Below are 22,372 nucleotides of genomic sequence, written 5' to 3'. Positions count from 1 at the left end.
GGCCAGTGTCACTGATCTCCAAAACCTAGACTCTTCATAACCTACGGGAAGAAGCAGACATTACAGAAAAACATGATTTACATAAAAAGTCTGTTTTTCTACAAAGGATTTTTTATTGCCTGCAAAGTCACAGACTGACAGACAGACTGCCATGGAGTATAATCCACTCGTACTCTTGAGAGATGAGCAAAGCAAAGGACAATGGCTTACAGAATAAAAGGCCAGCTGTTCTGACTCTGGAATGCTCATTTGAGTTGTAAGCTGTGAAATAAATTTGAGTTGATAGTCCCTCCATCTGTTCACCTGTCAGTCTATTTCCACTGTACTGCTGTTTTTAGAAAGACTTCCATGTAACCTGCTTAATTGGGTTTTGGATGCCAAGAAACATCTCACAAGTTTATTTTAACCTTATCGGGAACATGAAGTTACTGGGCCCTCCTGGGTTTCTCTTCTCTTAAGAAGATTCACTAACAAGTCAAGAGCACTTAATTGTAGAAAACTCAGTGGCACTCAATACCAATAGTGCGAGGCAGTCCAAATTCTGTAGTAGAGAGAATATGGTGGGCCAAAATAAAAAAGCCAATTTATCAAGGATGTGCTAGTCTTTTGGAGAATTTATGCCTTGCACTGATTTCAAAGCTGGGCCAAAGTCAAAATTCTTCTAATGCTCCCCCAGGCCCTCCAGGCTCTGTCCCCTCTTTCCAAGGCCCATTGCTCACTTTGCTCTAGTCAGACCCACGCCAAGAACACTCTCAGGGTGTCAGCACCTGCTGATTCTTTTACCTTGAAAACTCTTCCCTTAAAATATCCACGTGGCTTGTCCCTGCCACTCCTCCAGGCCACTGCTTCAACATAATCCAATCATCGAGACCTTCCTTTACTGCCTGACTCAGGACAGAGACGTCTCCCTTCGTGCTCCCCCAGCCTGAGCAATCCTGGTTTCCTTACCTGTTCTATTGCTCCCCACAACACCTGACACCATTTGAGGGGGCGCACGCACGTGTGTGTAAGAGAGAGAGAGAGACAGAGAGCACGCGTGTGCGCACACTAAGCTCCCTGAAGGCAGATTTCTGTCTGTTCCGCTCACTGACACACCCTCCGAGGCCAGGGCAGAGTTTGGCACACGGCAGCCACACATACTGGGGAAGCACAAACGATTAAAAGCACCTCGACTCTGAAATCCACCTCCTTCAAATGGCACTGATTTCCCTGCCACCTGACACTTTAGTAAAATTACTAAGCAGAAGTACGAGGCGTGAAGGAAGGATAATAACACCATTATGACCCACTGACAAGTAGGATAGTACGTACGGTAGGAAGAACGCTGGTCTGAGAATTCTAGACTCAGTCCTGCCACTACGTTAGCCTGTGACCTTGGGCCAGATCTTGCCTTTCTGGTCACTATTACTCAGACCTGTCCAACGAGGGTTAGGTTAGACAATCCCTAAGGTTCTTCCCGTCTCTAAACACACACTTGGGATTTTATATATAAATATTTGGTTTACCATATTCTATTACAGCAGCACAAGAATGGCTAAGGTGGAAATTCTATATAAAAACACCCTTATAAGAATGAAGATGATCTGCAGACCTTTTCGAAAGATGCCCAGACAATCAGAGCTGACTCTTCCGGCCTCTTTGCCCTAAAATCTCTGGCTCTGGACTTCTCAACACCAGAGCGGTACTGATTCTGCTAGCTCGTGTGATCCCCACTACTAGGGTAGGAAAGAGGAGTTATCATGGTTTTGGAAATGAGGGAGAAATGGGCTGAGTGCAGTCCTGGGTCCTGGGAGCCACTGTGAAGACCGGATTTGGTTCTAAGTGAGATGGGAATTGCTGGAGGGTTTTACGCATGACACCGATGTGACCTATGTCACAGCACTCTACAGAAAGCTTCCAGGTTCCTTCAGGAATTGAGTCATCTCACGAGCTCCACCTACACCCAGTACTTGTTTGATGGACTAGAATCTCTTGAGACTCTTCTGTGGCCTCCCAGGCCACTCTCGCTCTGGGGCTGGGAGGGAGGGAAGGTTCAGCACCTTATCATCCCGATGGCTTTGATGCATTGCTCCCTTTGCACTGGAAGAGAAAAGAACTAATGCCAAAGCCTGCCTGTCCTCCATGTCCACTGATGTGTACTCAGTACTACACTCACACCCGGGCTGTGCCGTTCCTTTTCTCTTTGGTGCTGTGGATTCAGGCTGAGGAACAGGGTCATCCTATACGCTGAGAGCCACAGAACACTGAACTGGCCTTCTCAGTTGGTGCTGGCTCTGCTTTTAAAATGACTTGGTGTGAACGAGTTTTTAAAAATTCACTTCAACAGAGAGCAGACGGAATTCTGAAATCCTCTAGCTAAAGCATCTGCTGTGCCGTCGGCTACGCCACCATTGAACAGCCCACGGAGCCTCGGAAGAGAAGGGTGCATTGCCAAAGACACTTGCCTTAGGGTTGCAACGTGGCCTTCAAACTTCAGGTTAACTGGGTGGATTTATTAATTAATCATCGCAACCACAACTCTGCTAGCTGGCCATCTTTGAGGAGAAAGCTACCAGAAAGATAGGCCATTACCTGTTTCTTACAGTCTTGCGCTCTCTGGTCAACCAGCTGGTACAAAGTGTCACCCTGCAGGGGTCTGGAAGCGGGGCCGGTAGTTCCTCCAGGTGTGGGGCTGACCTCATTCTCCCAGCACCAGTGTTTACTGTGCGGTGACCTTGGGAAGGACATGGAAGCAGCAGCGTTTTCTCATCTGTCAAGCTGAGACAGCCACAGAGACTTGGAGTCACATCTGTAAAGACTCCAGTGTGGAATGGTCCTGGCCACCTCATCTCAAAACCCCTGGCTCCAGGAAGAAGGCCTTTCCAGCAGGAAAAATGAACAAGGCCACGTTCTTGCCACATGCCTCAGAGATGGGATGAGGCAGGGTGGGGTGGAGGACGAGAGTGGCTCTTGGTAGGAAAGACACCCTTAGCCCCTCACTGCGGATCCCAGGTGCCTTCTCATTTGCCAAAATTCAGAAGGTCATAAGGAATCAAAGGACGACATCTGCTTGTGCAGAATGTCATTATAGAGGAGTCTGGGAACGAGAGGCCTGTTACAAGTCACCTTTCCAGCTCCTGAAAACAGGCCGATTAGTAGAGAAGTTCAGCTCCTCACTGAGTGTTACAGGAGCGGGGTCAGCTGGGAACGCGCCAGGGCTCGGCGATGAGTCAGGACAGCACAGCAAGGACGTGATTAGCTGCTGTAACCTCCTGCCCTGCGCCTGGCCTGCCAGGGAGCCAGGCTTCTCAGCAGACTGTTAAGTTAGAATTTACACTTTTTGGAGGAACAGTTCTGCAGCCGAGACCACCTGGGAGTTGGCACAGAATACTTTACTGAGGGTCCATTATGCTTTCTTTGCAGAGATAGCTGATAGGTGAGCTCAGGTGAGACTTGGGAGAACTTGCTCTTCCTAATTTAAATTGCACTTTTGAGCTGCAGATGGACTTGCAAAGGTCTTAGTGCCCAACAGCACCCACTGGGAAGTTCCAAGGCCAGGGTGTTAACGTGTTGAGTGCCATCAGCAAGTGGCTGATTGTGTGGCCAGAATGGAGCGGTACCAGGATGGTGTCCCCTCCACAACCAGCTCTTGTTCTGGCCTTTTAACTAATGTCAGAAAGCCTACCATTAATTCACTCACCCCCCCTCTCCCAAGTGTATGGGGAGAAAAGAGGGAAAGGTATTTTAAAATGCAACTTCTTCTAAGGAGGCTATTTTAAGTCACCCCTAAGATAGATCATCGCTGCCTCCTGGTATGATGGAGAAGGCTGAGAGCTCTGCATTCCCCGGGGTGGGAAGCGGAGGGAAACGTCTTTACGGTTTCACCTGGGCTGACCACATGAACAGCCTTCTGGGAGAGATCTGTTCAGGAGGCCAGAAAATAAAGACTAGAAGCAATTTAATTGGTTCCAAGTTAATGTCCTTTTCCAGTTGGTCTCATAGAAGCGCCTGGGAGTTATGGTCACTAACTTCAAATGATTTATAAAGTTCTTTCCCAGGAGAAAGGTCTTTGGCCAGGCAGCGAGTGAGTCTGTGAATTATTTCTCCGCAGTGGGTACAGCCTGAGGATGAAGGAACAGGTTCAGCTGTAAAGAATGTGAAGCTCTCCCCTCAAAGGGAAGGAGTTCTCATTTTTTAGCAAGGTAATTTTTGACAGCCATGGCTTCCTCTCTTGTAGACGTTACAGTTGGTAGAACCTCCCTGTTCTTGGGAACTAATCTTACTTCCCACACCCTCAGTTTAAAGGCCAGGTTAACGGATTGGCTCAACATGCTTGTGGCAAAGTCAGGAGACCAGAACTCAGGTCTTGGGATCCTTAGTTCACTGAGGGCTTATGACGTTTTTCTTTCTTGATGTCGTCATTGTTAATTGCTAACATTTTCTAAGGATTTACCTTGTGTCAGATGGCACTGTAAGTGCTTGCCTCCTGTAGTTCTAATAGCTCTACGAGGTGGGTATGATCATGACCCCCACAGCACGGATGGGGACACTGAGGCACGGGGCGGCGGTGTTATTTGTCCAAGCTCACAGAGATCCTGAGTGATGTAGCCTAAAGATGAACCCAGGCAGTCTGGTCCGGGAGTCCAGACTTCAAACGACTACCCATAATATTATAGAGACATTGTACACCCAGTTTTAAATCTAATGATATAGAGGGATTCATCCTGAAAAAGCAAGATTGTCCCACTCTAGTCCGTCCCATCTCCAGCTTTGGGTGTAACTTTCTCTATGTGTAATATGTACATACTAACTGCTATTTCCGCCAGGAGGTGGCTGTTCATAGTTCCACACAAATGCAAATAGTGTATGTGGTTCCTGGCCTCTAACCCTGGCCCCAGTGGCCCAGGCCTCCATCGTTCACTCCTCTGCTGAATCTGGACTGGCCCCCTCTCTGACTTGCTTTAAACAACACATCACAGCAGAGGTCACGTGACACAGGGCCTGTTCATTAAAAAAGCCTGGCAGTTTCTGCTTTTGTGCCCTTAGGAGTCTTGAGCTGCCATGTTAAGAAGTCGGGATACCTTGCAGGAAAGGCCTCTTGGAGAGGGAGCTGCCCAGCAGTCCCAGAGTTGACAACAGACCAGCTGAGCACTGACTGTAGTCACAGGAAAGGTCCCCTCTGTGTTTAATATTTTGTGGACCAGAAGAACCATCTGTCCAGCTGAGCCCTAGTCAACCCACAAAAGGCCAGAATCTTACGTAAGAAATAAAAACTGTGATTATTGATTGTTTTCACTCACTAACTTATTTTTTTATGTAGCAATAACTGAAACAATGTTTTCAATATTTTTAGATCCTTCATTGGGTACTTTTGTGTCCTTTGATGATATGCTTAAATTCTATATCAGGTTTTATAACACTTTTTCATTGTGGCAACAAAATATAAACCCAAAAATATGCCATCATAATACTTTTTAAGTATACAATTCAGTGGCATTAATTATGTTACATTGCAACCATCACTGCCATCAATTTCTGAAACTTTCCCATCAGGCCAAACAGGAACTCTGTACCTATTAAGCAATAACTCCCAATTTCCCCTTCCCTCAGCCCCCGGTAACCTCGAATCTACTTCTGTCTCCATGAATTTCTCTATTCTAGATATTTAATGTAAGTGAAATCATATAGTATCTGTCCTTTGTTTCTGGCTCATTTCATGCAGCATAGTACTTTCAAGGTTCATTCATTTATCATAATTTAATTCCTTTTCATGGCTGAATCAGTCTACTATGGCTATTCATCTGTTGACGGCTACTTGGGTTCTTTCTACCTTTAGGCTATTGTGAATAAAGCAGCAATGAACATTGCTATGTAAGTATTTGTTTGCGTCTCTGCTTTCAACTCTTTTGTGTGGAATTAACAGGACTGAAATTATTGGGTCATATGGTAATTTTACGTTTAATTTTCTTTTTTGTTTTGAGACAAGTTCTTGCTCTGTGGCCCATGCTGGAGTGTAGCGGAGTCATCATAGCTCACTGCAGCCTCCAACTCCTGGGCTCATGCAATCCTCCTGGCTCAACTTTCCAAATAGCTGGGACTATAGGCATATATCACAATACCTGGCTAAGTTGTTGTTGTTTTTTTTTTTTTTTTTTTTTTTTAGATAGGGTCCTACTATTGCCCAGGTTGGTCTTGAACTGTTAGACGAAAGTGATAATCCTGCCTGGGCCTTCCAAAGTGCTAGGATTCTAGGCATCAGCCACCATGTCCAGCTCTGAATTTAATTGTTTTGAGGACCCACCAAACTGTTCTCCAAAGGCACTACAGCATTCACATTCCCACCAGTGGTGTTAGGAGGATTCCAATTTCTCCATATCCTTGACAACATTTATGATTTTCTGTTTTCTTTTTTTAAATTATATCCATTCTAGCAGGTGTGAAGTTGTTTCCCACGTGGTTTTGATTTGCATTTTCCTAATGGCTAATGACGTTAAGCCTATTTTTATGTATTTATTTACCATTTATATATCTTCTTTAGAGAATTGTCTAATGAAGTCCTTTGCTTATTTTTAAAATTGGGTTTTTGTCTTCTTGTTATTTAGTTTTAGGAGTTGATTACATATTCTGGATATTAAATCTTGGTCAGACGTGTGATTTGCAATATTTTCTCCCATCCTGTACGTTGCCTTTTCACTTTCTCAAGAATGTTCCTTGATGCACAGAAGTTTATAATTTTGACAAAATCTAATTTATCTGTTTTTCCCTTAGGTTCCACCAACGTGACGGTATCTCTGGACTTCCCCTTTTGCAAGATGCAGACAAAAGTACAGAGTGAAAGGCTGAGCTGATCACAGCATGAATGTGGATGGAAGGTCTCCAATATCTCTTACAACCTGGAAGGGTCACTTCCCTATCTGTGCCTCTCTTGAGTCAGTTGTTGGCTTTTACTAAAGCAAAACCTCTACTTTTTAAGGTTATTAATCCCTCCCAAACCTAAAAGTAATTAGTGTGAACTGTTCTAAAAATATTTGAGAATCTGTAATTAAACTCAGACCAAAGTTTCCATTCTATACTTATACAAATGCGTAAGATTTGACAAAGTACATGATTTCGTCTACTAACCCAGAGGGGACTGGCGGGTATATAGCAGCACCTATCCAATTCCAGTTTAGAGGAATGACAATGTCTGAGATTCTAGTGAAAAACATTTCATGGCATTCAGTCCTCAAACCTTCTGGCAAAATCTTCTGTTCCTTTACAAGAACGTCCTGCTTTCTCCTATTGGATTTGTAAGGAATTTGCATTGAAATGAGGGATGGTTTTTAAGGCCATGTATGCATATCCCGATTGGCAAACCATCCTTTATTTAATCAGTGACACCTCTTTATATCACGGGTGTCAGTGAACAAGGCAGACTCCCCACTCACTGTTGTGTGGGAGAACGTTGTCAGAGGCTTTCCCAGTACACAGCTAGAGCTCAGTGACACAGTCTGATCTGCATAACCTAAATCTGTGAAACAAGAAACTTGCCATAAGATGTTTTCTTACTTTCTTTACTTGGGCATTTCTGACAGTAGATTACTACTTTCTCCCTAATTAAAAACATTAGTTCCCTGCCATGTTTAGAGTGTCTACTTATTTGTGGGGCACTTAAAATGAGAAATGTTTCCTATTTGTTTTTGTCTTTATCAGCAGAAAGGAAGAATGGCTTGGTAGAAAACATTTATGAAGTATGTTAGTTTACACCAAAGGTTGGTATATAAACATTTTCCAAATTGTATTTGCAAAAGCCAGAATGCTGGTCAGACAATTTTATGAACTGTCTCAGTTCCAAGTAGATGATGTTGTTTTGCACAACTGCTTGTAATTTGAAAAATTAGAAACAATCTCGATGTCTATCATTGAGGGAATGATCCTAAACTACAGTATATCCCTCCCATAGACTTCTCTAAAACAAATAAATAAATATATGGATTTATATGTTCTAACATGAAAAGATTTCTAAACACAAGACCTATCACTGAGTAAAATCACCAACCTGGGTATCAATTTGTACAGCATAATAACCATGTGCATGAAATAAAAAAAATCCATACCTGTCTATGGCCACATATACATCTCTACATGCAGAAAAGAATGTTTGGGAGGGAAAGGAGGTCTGGGATTGGAGGCAGTGGTCAAAGAGGACTTTATCTTTATTTATAAGGTTTAAATTTTTATGATGTAAGTGTATTGTGCATTACTTATGTAATTAAAAATAGCGACAGATGCTAACAGTGGTGGTGAATAAAACTAAATACCTTACATGGAGATGGGAAGCAGTTGTTAAAGATTATAACTGCCTTCAGTTCTAATTTCCTCTCTACCAATCAAAATTCTGGGAACTCGGCAAGAAGTACATTCTTGGCTTGGCCAATATAGGGCTTTGAAGCCAACTAGGTAAAACAATTCCTTTGCACCTTAAGTAAGAATGTAACTACAATGTTCTTTGCTGTTTTGGTAAAGGTAGGGTTGTATGAAGATTGAAGTAGAAAAAGGGATTTCTTTTGATGGCCTATCTCACCTTCCCCCAACTTCTGCCATCCCAATGAAACTGTAGCCCTGCAGTAGAATAAACGTAAAGGACCAGTTACTCTGCGTATTTTAGACACCTAAAGCTTCAGAACACTTTTCCATAGACATGCCTGTTAAGAAAAACTGTCAAAGCAAGGAAGATGCAAAGTAGAAACAGATGTTTTTCTAGAAACCAAAAATGCTCTCAGGAATGGTTTCAGGTATTCATGTTTGTTTTCTAAGTAACCGTGTTAACCACCTTTTCTCGTCCACCAGTTCAGCCCCTGGCGTGTTTCCTGCACCCCTCTGGGCACCCCTGCTCAGACAGGGCCCGGTCATGGCTGCCCACGTTCCTGGCAAGGCCTAAAGAAGGGGGAAGCCTGGGGCTCTTGATCTCTCCATTCTACTTCAGAGCACCCAGCACAAGAGGCCTGAGCAAGGCCAAGGGAAGGCAACGGCATTTCATTCTCTGGCTGGGTTTGTTTTTCCTTTCTTGGGAAGGGCAGGCCCCCAAAGCCTTTGGGATGTGGAGGGTCTTGGAATACAAGCTCTCACGCTTCAGTTCATGACCCTTCCCCTAAGCCTTTTCTTTTAGGCACCTTAGTTGCTAAAGGCATTTAACTTTAATTCCATTTGACTTCAATTGTGTCCAAATTGCTGTAAAAAGGAAGAAGACAACAAGCTGTGAATATGAAGAGAGACAGAAAATCATTGAGAATCCTGCCTTTATGAATATTTGATGAAGAAAGGTTAGATCCATAGCTGGTAAATTATAAGAAATTATGTCCATCATGTGACTCTGTCAGCAAAGGTTAATACAAATGGGCTGGGACTTAGTTGGGATGACAACGCAGATTAAAAAAGATTTGTCCTGTCCTCACTGCAATTAGTTTTTCTCCTATTATTAGTGTAATAGAGTTGATCATTAGGATTATGGCAACAGAACAACTGCTCAGTGGAATCATTTTGCTTTTCAGACCATCATGGCATTTTCACAATAAATTTTTCATCTCTGCTAATCTTGCCCTTAATTGTGTGGCTGGTGGGGGCAGGATCCAATTATTAACTCTTTTGATCCTGCAGTGCCCTTCCCATCAAGTACGCTGATTATATGCAGACTGAACAGGCAATTCTGTATTTTTCTGTAGTTGGATACGTGGATTTGGTGGTTCATTTTGTGCAAGCAGAAAAATGGTTATTTTGCTCAAGTAACAGCTCTAGTCAAGTGTGAAATTGTATGTAATTGTGTTATAGGATTCTGCCCAGGTTAAAGGGCTGCTTGGGTTTCCATTATGAACCTCATTTCTCAGGTGTTTATGATTTGTTTCAGACTTTTAAAAAAATCTGAATTAGGCTTAATGTGCTCTGCCAGGAGGCCTTATTACTGTTGTATTATTTTGCAAAGCGGGTTAAAGTAGTCATTCTGCACTCCCTCTACCAAGATAGACAATATGCCTGGTGTCCAGCACAGCAAGCTGGGATATAGAACAAATGGCACCAGAGACCCCAACAGTTGAAGAATAATTCATTAAGGTGGTAAGTTTAGATTTTCAAGGGTACCCTCACACCCTTTCAATAAGGGCTGAAGAGCCTGGAGAGTGAGGTTGGAGAGAGGGTGGGGTGAATAACCAACAACTAAACAAAGACCAGTCAGGGGACACAGGTTTCTCACTATTCCAGACCAAGCAACTTGCAAACAAACGTCAATGCTTGTTCGTCATCTCGCTGCTCCTCCACTGCTCCAGTCTACAGTCCCCCTTTGAGATCCACACATTATGAATCATAAATAAGGAGCATGCTTAATGCAAGGTTTAAGGATCAGTATATGACAAGGAGAAAGGTGAATGTCATTTCTGCTATGGAGGGCATGTGAACAACAGGAAGATCTAGAGAAGGGAGTGTACTCACAATACATTAAAACAAAAATCTAAACACATGTATGCAAAACATGCTAATAAATCAGGAGACCCTAAAGGCCCAAGGCAGAAGACTAAAGTGTCTTCCAAATCTCAAGGCTAGATAAAAATGGATAACTAGGGAAGGGTTAAATATGACAGCCAAAAGAATAATTGGAATTGTCACGCCGGCAGCAACCTCACTGTAGAAGTAGTGTCTTAGCAAGGCCCACTGAGAGTTCTTTCCAACAGAAGTACACACTCTGCCCATACTTATAGTCATCTAAAAGTAGGAAATTTAACACAGCAGGGAGCCTGCTGGATTATCAGATCAACTAATCAATAGCATTGACAATATTTCCATCCTAAAAGCATGGGGGAGCAGTAAGTAAGGCACCGAGGCAGACAGGATCTTTGCCAATACATTACCTTGGACCTTTGACTTCTGCCAAAGGCCCAAGAGGCACATGACTTTTCTATCCAAGACCTAGGATTTTCTGCCTAAATGATTTTGACCTGCTTGAGTTCAGTCAATTGCATCCTCCATCAGGAACTGGTACAGGGGACACAGGCACAAGGCACAGACCCAGTCTCCCAGGCATCTGAAGCAGTGTGTCAGGTCATGCCATCACCCCCTCAAAGCAGCCCTCCCCTCCGGACTCTGCAAATCTCAGCTGTGTGTGTGCAACATCAGTGGACTCAGAGGGATACAAATGGCTTCTCCATGTAGCTGGATGGCTCTGGAGACTGGAGCCACCTGAAGAGTTCTGTCCCCTCTCTGTGACCTACACCTGGTGGTTCTGAAAAGACATTTTGGCCACTCTCAACTCACTGAATTTAATGCTCCAGAAAGCAACAAGATTTCATCACTGAAGATGAAGCTAACTCAGAGAGACAAAGAGAACACGCTGTTTGTGTTCTCAAGTCTATGAGAGAGCATTTGGGGCAAGACAGAGCCTAACTCACGGAATCCCCCCCCCAAATGTGCTCTTGGAACCTGGCTGTGTCCCCAGCAGCTTTTGCTATAGCAGTCTGTATGGAGGCGGCCCCCAAACGTCAGATAAACCCATCTCGAGAAACACGTGTGTTGGTAAAGACTAGATCAGGACTGTCAAGGGAAGGGGACCAACATTCATTAAGTGCCCACTATGGGCCATTGTATCTTATTTAATCATTTTTATATAATCATTCAAAGTTTACAGATGAGGTAACTGAAGTTCAGAGAGGTTAAATAATGTGTTCAGGATACAGAGCCAGTATACATTAAATAGCCCTTATCCAAAATGCTTGGGACAAGACATGTTTCAGATTACAGATTTTCTCTGAGTTTGGAGTATTTGCATTATATTTACCCATTGAGCATCCCTAATCTCAAATCTAAACTGCTCCTTGGAGCATCGTTTCCTTTGAGTAGCTTGTTGGTACTCTAAATAGTTTGAATTATGGACCACTTAGGATTTAGGACGCTCAACTTGCACGAGAAAAGACTGGCATTCAAATCCAGGTCCACCAGGCTCCAAAGTACTACCCTCAACTCTCTGTAACACCCAGTGTTACTCTGCTTCCACCAGAGGAACAAAGACAGTTTACCAACCGCAGCAAAGGCAAACAGACAAAACATAACACAACCTCCGAAACCCTCCAAAATCCCAGAGACTAAGATGGCTAGACAGATGGACAGGGCCATGCTTTGGAAGGAACATTGGTTTTGGTATTTGTTTGGTTCTCAAATAAGCTGTACAATGGAAGGGGGGTGTGTGTGTGTGTGTGTGTGTTTGCACGCACGTGTATGTAAAGATAGGATTTAAAGAGGTAAAATGCAGAACTTATTTGGAAATGGATCCACTGTAGCCCACATCTGTACCAGTCACTGGCTCTCTAACCATGACAAAGCCAAGGTTTTCTAAAACTGGCATATAATCGTAGTCTGCCTGACTGTGCTGTAACTATTTCAAGGACTATTAAATTAAACCCTGGAGACAGTTTCCCTTAAGATAAAGAGCATGCTTTTTATTGTGTCATCAAAGGAGACCAGAAAACCTGAAGCTTTTGGCTTTAAAGGCAACATAATGAGATCAGAGATTTTGCTTGCAAAGAAATTAACTTTCGGTTAATTAATGAAAGTAACCTTAAACAGCAGGCGTGTTGCCAACAACCAGGACACTATAATAAAATGGGGGGAGGGGGAATAATGGGCTGCTTTCAAGGGGCCAGGGCTCAGCAGCCCAGAAAAGAAATTTGATGAGGATGCTGCTTGTAAATCTGATCTCAAATTCTTAAGATGAACAAATAATAGTCTTATCTGTAATAAAGTCAGCTACAAATGCTTTCTTTTCCCCCATAATTTTCTGTTCAATTTAGATAGAAGATTTAATTAGATGTTGGTGAAACACGTTATTTAATAAAACCCTTAATAAAAATCTAATCTATGGTACATAGAAACCACTGTAACATAATCACAATTTAAAAAATATATTTTAGAATATTTACTTTTTACAATTAAGAAAATATATGTATGTGACATGCTCTGTTTTCCACTCAAGAGGACAGCTAAGTAGGGAAAACCTCATTAAAAATAAAGCCCCCAAAGGGTATCTTTATTTTCTCATAAAGTGTGTTTTTAAAGGTTTTCTTTCATTGGCTGCAATCAAAGGGAGGCGGAGGGGTCCTTGAACCTGAATGAAAGGAATGAAAAATGATCTCTGCTATCCCAAAATTTTATCCCAAAGTTTTTAAATTAAAATTTGTTTGCCGTAAGAAACTGACTTTTGGAATTCTTAAAATTGTATGAGAAGTGAAATGTGCCCCCACCTCTGGAATTTTGCCATTACAGACAATCGGCAAAGCCCGAGGGGTGATCGGGGCTCCCCTCCATGTCTATGGGAGTATGTAACTTCCACAAGTAACCAAGAATGAGTGACCCGTAACACAGATCAAAGAGGCCTTAGGGACATTCTCACTCAACTCCGAATCTTCCAATACCTTAACCAAGGGCGGAATTCAGGACTGGGCCTCCCAAGCTGCACTCCACATGCCATGTTTCCCACACCAATCTTTGGTATCGGAGGGAATGTTGGTTTCCATGTGAAGCTGTTTCGAAGTCCCCAGGTTCTGCAGCAAGATTCCAGTGGGACTGGGATGCAAACTCTTGGAACATCTGGTGATCAGCTTTTTACAGATTTATTGGCGGGAGGTGAATAGCTTGGAGGAAGCAACGCCACCCTTGATTCAACAGCTCAAATTGAATTTCAAAAAGCCTCCTCCCTTTACCTGGCATCGTCTAGTCCCCAGTCCCCTTCATGATTGTTTAGGTAGAATAATCTGACTAAAGTAATTTCTCAGATGAACAGGGTGGGGTGCAGGTTAACCAAGGAGGAAGAGCTACCTGCACGGCAGGTAGATGCTGGCAGAAATCGGTCTGGTTTTCTGTCGTATCCCCACTGACCTGGCACCAGGACTAAAATGCCTATTGCACAAACCCACAGTGTCCTTGGCCAGGGCCATGTAGCATCTCCGTTGGCATACGATTTGAGAAGGTCACTGTTTAATGCATCTAGATATTGTGATCATCCAGATTTAATCAGCAGAATGGGGTTCCGGTGGCTTTGATTGTATATAAATTTAAATAATGGCCCCTCCTCTCATGAAGGAAGGGAAGTCCGGAGCCTCTGCCCATCTGTTCTGTGATGCTGCTGCTCATTCTGAGTTTCTGATTAGGGGCCTTCTGCTACTCCTGTGCATGCCGTAAGCTCCAAACAAGGCCACAGTGTTTGGGGGACATCTAATGATTTACAGCACTTATTATTTTTGCTTCAAATCTGATTTCTTCTTTGGCTACTGACACAGGGCTTAGCATGGACTGAACGTGGCCCACGCTTATTTAGGAAGACTGTGCACAAGAGGAAGACCGTGGGGGGCTAGAAGGCATGCTGGGGTCACACGGCCACTCCAGGATGTGCCCTGAGTAGGTGTCAGAGAGGATTTTATGTTTGTGTCTGCCACACCAATACCTGCATGACAAAAAAAATTAGGGACCCGTCGCAGGGCTTGCAAGAGAACTGTCTGAAATAATATCTGATGGCCTTCTTTGTGGGGGGAGGAGGTAGGACTGCACCCCAAGACCCTCTCTTGTATCTCTTTCCAGTGTGCGCTGACTTCTATCTGTCACCTCTTTTCTCTCCCCGCTCTAAGTTGGCTTCTTTGAAGCCTTGCCATACCCAGGGACAAGAGACGCATTCTGTTGTTGGAAAAAAAAAAAAGTTGATGTGCTTCCAGGTCCAAAAAGCAAAAGGAGAAAAAAAAAAAGAGAATCCTGGCCCTTTTATGGTATAAAACACAGAGGCAGACTTTGATGCTTTCTTAAATATTAACATTATAATTAGGAGACATGGGGTTTTGTCCCACTTGTGGGTTTCACGCAATATCCTGCCTTAACAGGATCTTTTGGAGCTTGTGACGCCTCCAAGCACGAGCTGTTCTTCCAGAGAGATGTTGACTTTTGTGGTCTGTTAAGCAAGCAACACATAAGTCAAAGTATACTCTCCTAGGAGCAGAACGTTGACGCAAACGCTTCAGGCCAAAATGCACACAAGTCACTGCCTCTTCCCACTGCCTCTTCTCTTTTGTTAAAGAGAACTCTCCCCAACAGGACAACAGGAATGACAAATTTTGGTGTTGAAACAATTACCAATCAGGTAACAAAACCCACCTCGTGTGTCTGTACAACTTTGGGTTGCTGGGGAAGCTTCCAAGGCTCTCGGGTATTGGGTCTTTTGAGCTGATGTTCAAGGTAAACCAGCTTGTGGTTCCTCAATGTGCCAACAGAGTCCCCAGCCACTGGCAGCTTAGCCTGTTAAGACCCTGAGCTTTGAGGTTTAAGAGAGGCTTGGACTGAAGTCCTGATTTTGTGGCTGGGACCATTACAAAACCTTGGGACTATTACAAAACCTTGCTAAGTTTCCTTACCTGTAAATGGGGACACCAATATCTATTTCATAGAGATGCCGTGAGGATTCAGTGAGATTGTGAACATCAAGTGGGCGGCACAGCATCTGGCGCTTGGCGATTAGCTCCATCAATGACAGCTATTATTAGTGGTATAATAACAAGTTGTGACTTTTTGTGACAGTCATCCTATCACTGTCATTCAGGAATGATCCTATTCTTCTTACAAGTATGATTATTAGACCTTTCTTATATCCAAAGCATGAAAACAATATAAACTGGAAGAGTTTAAGACTGGCTTGGAGGTGATAAAATGGTGGCTCACGGGCCACATTTAGGCCATGGATATTTATTTTAGCCCAAACAGTAATGGTTCTTCCAATTCTTTAAAAACGTGAATTCATTCTTAAAAAATAAAAGAAAAAGAAATATAAATTTCACTCAAAAATCCAGATTTTTGACCTTGCTTAAAAAATAGGAAAGCTGGCTTATCTAGGCCAATAGTCTACCATGACAATAGCTGGCCAGCGCTGAGGGCAGCTGCCCATCAGATGGGACACACCTGCTGCAGTGTGAAGTAAGGCTCTCCCTGCTCTGCTTGGCCTACTTCATTGTCTTCATTACCAGGTCCTGCTCAGCTTACGGGGCTGCCAAAGAGCTAGCCAGCCCCATGTTGCCAGGGGCCAGCCATCTGCTTGTCTGTCTGGCATATTCCACAACTCTGCCATTCTGCTCTCTGCACTTTCAGCTCAGGGTCTTGGAGTTCCTTTAGCATAGTCTCATGGAGACTCATGGTCTCATAGTCCCAACCCCACACTAGTTACAGGCTTTCAACCCCACGGTAGTTCTTAGGTGGCATCTACCTGCTTTTCCCATAGGGACTACCAGCAACAATACTCTGTCTACGGTTTGGTTTCAGTCCCTAACTCTAATAAATTTTATTTACACATTTCCTTCAGTGGCTTCAGCCCTAGCTTCACTCTGAGGCTGGTTCAGACTCAGAGAACGTAAGAAGATACCAGCTCTGTTCTGGGTTTGCCATCCTGTGCCTGTGTTATCTTGTTACCATTGATTATCTCAGCAGGCACTGAAGTTACCAGTTATTCATAAACACCTCCCCAGCTCCTAGGACATACTCAGCTTATGGGAGAGCTGAAGCAGATTATTTTTTATAGATCTCTTTTCTCTACAACAAAACTATTTCAAATAACGAACATTTAAGAATCAGTAATAATTATTTTTTTGATTTATTCTTTAGTTTTAAAACAATTATCAACAAAAGAATAAGTTTCAACCTATAAACGTTATTAACTTCCAGCTAAATATTTTATACAGAGAACTAAAATTTTCCTTTCTCAAATGAAAATATTATGCTGAGTGGTTTGCAAACTATTTCTGTTTTATTTTTTTTCTAATTTCAAAATATTAAGAGGGTACAAGTGTTTTTGTTATATGGGTGAATTACAGAATGGTGAAGTCAGGGCTTTTAATGTGTGCCTGTCACCAGAACAGTGTTCATTGCACCCAATGGATAAGTTTTTATCCCTCATCGCCTACCCCCATTTTAGATTTTTTTTTTTTGGTGGTTTTTGGCCAGGGCTGGGTTTGAACCCGCCACCTCCGGCATATGGGACTGGCGCCCTACTCCTTGAGCCACAGGCGCCACCCCCCATTTTAGATTTTAAACAAAAATAAAAACTCCAAGTGTTCACATGGTAGGATGCTTTCCAACTGTCCTTCACCTTAATCACTTAAGTATTAATTTTGAATCTACTATTTCGGTGCGGGGATATGTGGCACCATAGTGGCTGGAGACACAAACCACATCCGAAACAGACTCATACAATCCCAATGGCAATGAACTTACACTTGATGAGTGTGTGTAGCTGAGTCTAGGTGTGTCGACAGCTCACTGATTAACTGAGAATTCTCTGAGTTTATGTCCATGTAGAATACAATGTTTATTAAAGGATACGTTACTAACATGTGCTGATTTTGCACGTGCAGACACACACATAAGCAAACTTCAGGAGTAAATCCAGAAATTGTTTAGAATTTAGACCAAGAAAAGATTTTTTTAGGAGGGAATATTTTATCATTGACATTGATCAGAATTGACAGTGAGTGTATAACAAAAAAAAAAAAAAAAAAAAGGCAGACTGACTCTTAATCTTAATATTGCTTGAAGAGCTCTCTACAGATAGCACCCCACCCCCGTATTGCCAGGACTGTTCCCATGGCCCCACCCTTGGTATGTCACTCTCGTAAGAGCCTACCTCGTTACTAGATTTCTGCTTTTCATTAAGACGTTTTGGTCTGGGTTCCTGACCTCTTTTGGCCCAGAACTTGGGTATAAGCCTTTGATCTTCCGTTCTCAAGTCACTAATCTGGATTCTTGATCCAGCTGCCGGCCATTCTGGCCTTCGGACCTTGCTTCACTCTGCCTTCTGACTCAGCTTCCTCACCAGCCTGCCCCTTGCTCTCTGCTGTTTTCAGCTCATGGTTCTTACCTCTCTGCATCTGACGATTTCTGGGAACATAAACACTTCCCTGCCCGACTAAGGGGATGTAAGAACCTTTCTTTCCCGTCTAGCCAAACCCTGGGCACGAACTCAGCACTGTCCTCCTGCTGCCTGACTCTCAAAGTGGCAATCACATGGCAAACCTCACTTGATGTCAGTAGCTTGGTGGGGAGATGGACAGGAGGAATACTGAGCTCTAAGCGTGACTCACAGTGATGCTGGGGGAGAACTGCTCAGGGAGGACAGATGTGGCACCACAGCGGTGGAGACAAATGTGGCCGAGGCTAAAAAGATAACTGTGGGGACTGTGCTTGGTCTGGGGTTTAATGCTTCGTTTAACTCCACGCTGTGTTTATTTGGCTCCCAAAGGGAGCTTTGGTATCTCTGATGTCCATTTCTTGGGACAGTATATTGCCTAACAGAATTTACGGCCTCTGGTTCTGAGCTGTCAATAAAATCCCAAGGCCGTGTGAGGCCTTTCTCCAGTACAGTCTAATATAGAATGCTTCTCTTATTCTGGCACAACATCAGCTGTTAATATCCCTCTAAATCTGCAAATCAATCCGTGATTCTTCATATTTCTTTGAGAGCAGTCTTAGACAGCCTGGAGTTCCTTTATATATGACAGTGATGACGCTCATTAACTTGGCCAGTTAATCACATGTGTCAAATAATCACACAGGCCAGTTAACTGAAGTTGTTTTCCTCTTCCTTCGCTTAAAATTTTGATCCAATATTATAAGAAACAAGAACTTTCAAAAGGAGTGGTGGTCATACCACCTCACTCAGGAAAATTAAGCCAGAGGTTCAATATTTAATTCTAAATCCTAACCATCCATCGTTAACACAGGCACCTTTATTTGTGTTCAGTAAGGAATAATTACCTTGGCCTTTCATTTATTTTCAAATGAAATAATATAGGGAAGTATTTTAAGGTAGGCTAAGATAGTGATTGCATCCTGTTTATTTAGTATCTGACCATACATGCTACTCAGCCCTACGTGATAATTGCTATGTACATAATATACACATATATGATACACGTGTACATATATACATACACGTGCATGAACACACAAACACATTTGTGACTATAAAATGCAAAAGACGATCTCACGGTCAAAGACAGTTTCAATGAAGGGAGCATACCAATGTGTTTAAAGAACAATGTTCAAACGATTTTTCTACTATTCTTTTCCCTATATACTTGCTTTGTGGAATCTCAACGTTGCCCGTTTCTGCACAGCTATTGTATGTTTCTAGAATGCTGCTCTGAAAAAGTGACTCCTTTCTTCTCATGGAGAGGAGAAAGGCAGGTTAATCATCTATTGACTCCCCAGGCTTATTACTGGCATAAAGCTCTGGCTTTGCTAAATTTCTTCTTTTTAGTTACCTAACAAACATACATCACCAGAAGGTGCAGCTAAAGATCGAAAGATTAAGCTTTGTCACTCAAATGATAATTAAAAAGAGTATTTTAAACACACTGTAAATATACACATGCCATCATAAAATCATCAAACCCTGCCGGAGCTCACCACCTCCAGAGTATATAGATCATCAGGGACAAGGATATTGATGTTAAGTCCTGCTTGCCTCGAAGACTGTCATTAACCATCCCAAGCCCGCACTCAGCCAGCCACCTGAGCTAGGAGAAGACAGGGAATCTGGCCTCACACATTCTGGTGGCAGATTAGTGGGATTTGGGATGAGGACTTTAATATGCATTTAATTGTGATCCTTTTCTATTCAACGTCAAGGTTCTTTAAAGTATATTATTCTAAGAATTATAAACAAAAGCAACACAAGTCAAGATTCTATTGTCCTGCTTTAAAAAAATAATTTCATATATAGGAAAGATTTAGTAAAATAGATTTATTTCTTCTAAAAATGTCATTTATAACATGTCACAAAAGGACACAAGGCCATGTGTATTAGAAGCATACAGTAACATCACCTTTCATAAAAAGAAAAGCTTGTCATCACAATCTTATTAGGATGTCATGCATTGTTAAACTGGTAAAATATTTCTGTATATTCCAATTAGTGCAACTATTTACTGGCACGGACATTACAGAGAAAACTATCTTCTTCTTAAAAAGTCCTTTCCACTGGGAATTCCTCCTTTGTCTGACAATTCAGAGAATGTTATTTAGAGATTTTAATTGCTCAGTTGATCTGTGGCTGGATCTCAATAATCAAAACAATAAAATTGTTGGTTTTCTTTTTTTCTTGACAACTGTAATAAAATGCTGGAAGCGTCCTGGGACAGTTAACTAGAGCTGGATTGACGCCGTCAGATTCTTTTTCATATATCTTTTTTATGAGAGGCAAACAAGCCATTTTTAAAAGTAAAAAGGACATTAATAATATTGCCACTGTCAACAGATATTCCAAATATAACTTAATGTCTACAAGAAAAATCCAATCTGATTATCTGTAACCATCTCATCTAATTATCTATGAAAAAGGGCCACAATTCTTAATTAAAAAGAACAAATATCTTTAAATCAATTAGAAAAAGCCAAACATTCCAATGAAAGTGGGCAAACAACAGGAACAAATATTTCATAAAGGAAGAAATATAAAAAGCCATTAAATATATGAAAATACTTCTTCCTTATTATTAATAAAAAGAATGTAAATTAAATCAATGATTTACTGTACTGTTTCTCTACCAGAGTGAAACAGTTTATACGCACGCACGCACGCGCGCGCGCACACACACACGCACACACACACTTTTCCAGTGCCGCAGGAGCCTCTATAACTGGTTTGACCTTTAGCAAGAACATTTTGGCAATATGTGTCAGAAGCCTTAAAAATGTGCAAATCCTTTGACTCAGTAATGCAGTTTCTACAAATCTATTCTTAGGTAATAAGGAGTCACGTGAAATTTTGAGACAAAGATACACATTCTAGCATTTTATGTGCTAGGGAAAAAATAGGAAACAATTTACATGTCCAACAGTGGGAGTAAAGTGAAATAAATTACAGCATATCCATTCAAGGGAATTCCAGTCCCCATTAACAATCATGTTCCCAAGAAATATTCAAAGCTAAGAAAAACGGCTCATGATGTATTAATGGTAAGTGAAAAGAGGCAAGTTATACAATATTATAATCCTAATTTTGCTTTAAAAAGTATATATGCATTGAAAAAAGACTAGGAGACAACACATTAAAATATTCATGGTGGTATCTCAAGCTGGCAGGATTATAGGAGGCTTTTCCTTTCTGTTTCTGTAAATTTTCAAAAAATGCTTTTAATTAATATGAATTGCATGCTAATTTAAAGCATGTTAACTGAAAAATCAAACTCAGAAATACTGAGCCTTAAAATGTTTCCTATCATATTTTCTACGTCATTTTAGATTCGCTTACCCAAAGAACACTTAGATCTAAACGTTTCTTCTTTTGCGGGGGAAGAGTTTGGAAATTCACAATGACGAATTTCACCACAATGGGGAAACACGCATTTAAAAAAGTTTACAAGGGTGGAACTGGCAGTAAGGATGATCAACACAGGCCCAAGAAAACAGTTTGATTACACAGTGCTAAACCCAGTGACACCCAAAACATGGCATCTGGTAGCAGGGGAAACTCAACATTTGCGTTTGGTGCAAACAAACTGGCTATTAACAGTAGCTGATAGGAGAAACACAAACAACAAAGCAACTCTGAATGTGCGCTCAATTTTAAAATTCTATAAATTTTAAATACTCATGTGGGAAGACTTTCTGACTTCCTTTTCAGGGGCTACAAAGACTCAGGGACCAGACACGTTACTGAAAACCCACACCAGGCTTGACCATGAAGATGAAGACCCTTATGACCTTGCTCAGGTGAGATGTTTCAAAGTCTTAGAATTTACGGTACTCTACCCAGAGTGGTAAAGTAAGACTCTGTCTCACTAAAAAAAAAAAAAAAAAAAGAGTAAAAATCAATCAATTTGCTTATAAAGAGTCAGAGGAGAGAGGTGTCACATTCTCTAACTCAGTCTGGCTCCTGTCCAGCATCCTTGCTGTCCAAACTCCCCTTTTCTGCTGAATTCCATTTGGGAAGGTGTCCTGACCCTAGAGAAGGCCACCTCACCTTTGCTGTTCCACTGGAAGGATGGGAAGGTGGAGAATACATGGCTGGGAGGAGGGGGCAAAGAGAGGGCACCAGTATAATAGGACGTGTATAAGAAGACAGGTGAATTTTTGGTAGACCAATGATTTTTGGTTCATGCACTGAGCAATGACTATGTGCTCAGGGTTTCATCTTGTCTGTGCGCTATCTCAGTTGGTTTTTGCATATCCCAGAAGACCAAACTAAAGGCCTTACAAAGTCCTTCTCTCCTCAAACTCCAATCAGGGTAATTCTTTGTAACTGTCAATATTAAGGAATATTTTAAAACACAAAAGTTTCAGAACTTGTCCAGCCACGAGATTGCTTCGTGTTTAATATCAGGGGATGATTCAGACACATGTTCAG

At 42.1% G+C, this 22,372-nt stretch overlaps 1 protein-coding gene and 1 long non-coding RNA gene across 4 annotated transcripts in view; one reads left to right on the top strand and one right to left on the bottom strand.

Annotated features, from left to right (window-relative positions):
* FTO (FTO alpha-ketoglutarate dependent dioxygenase) overlaps window positions 1–22,372 on the bottom strand; it is a 413,048-nt gene that overhangs the window by 11,148 nt on the left and 379,528 nt on the right. The window lies entirely within an intron of this gene.
* Window positions 4,080–7,489, top strand: LOC128593689 (uncharacterized). Its single transcript, XR_008382399.1, has 3 exons — window positions 4,080–4,181; window positions 5,026–5,238; window positions 6,748–7,489. It is a non-coding gene; the product is annotated as an uncharacterized LOC128593689 (long non-coding RNA).

Source organism: Nycticebus coucang, chromosome 2, assembly GCF_027406575.1.
Source record: "Nycticebus coucang isolate mNycCou1 chromosome 2, mNycCou1.pri, whole genome shotgun sequence".
Lineage (NCBI taxonomy): Eukaryota > Metazoa > Chordata > Mammalia > Primates > Lorisidae > Nycticebus > Nycticebus coucang.
Note: the sequence above shows the minus strand (reverse complement) of the source record. Positions and strands in the feature narration are given on the sequence as shown.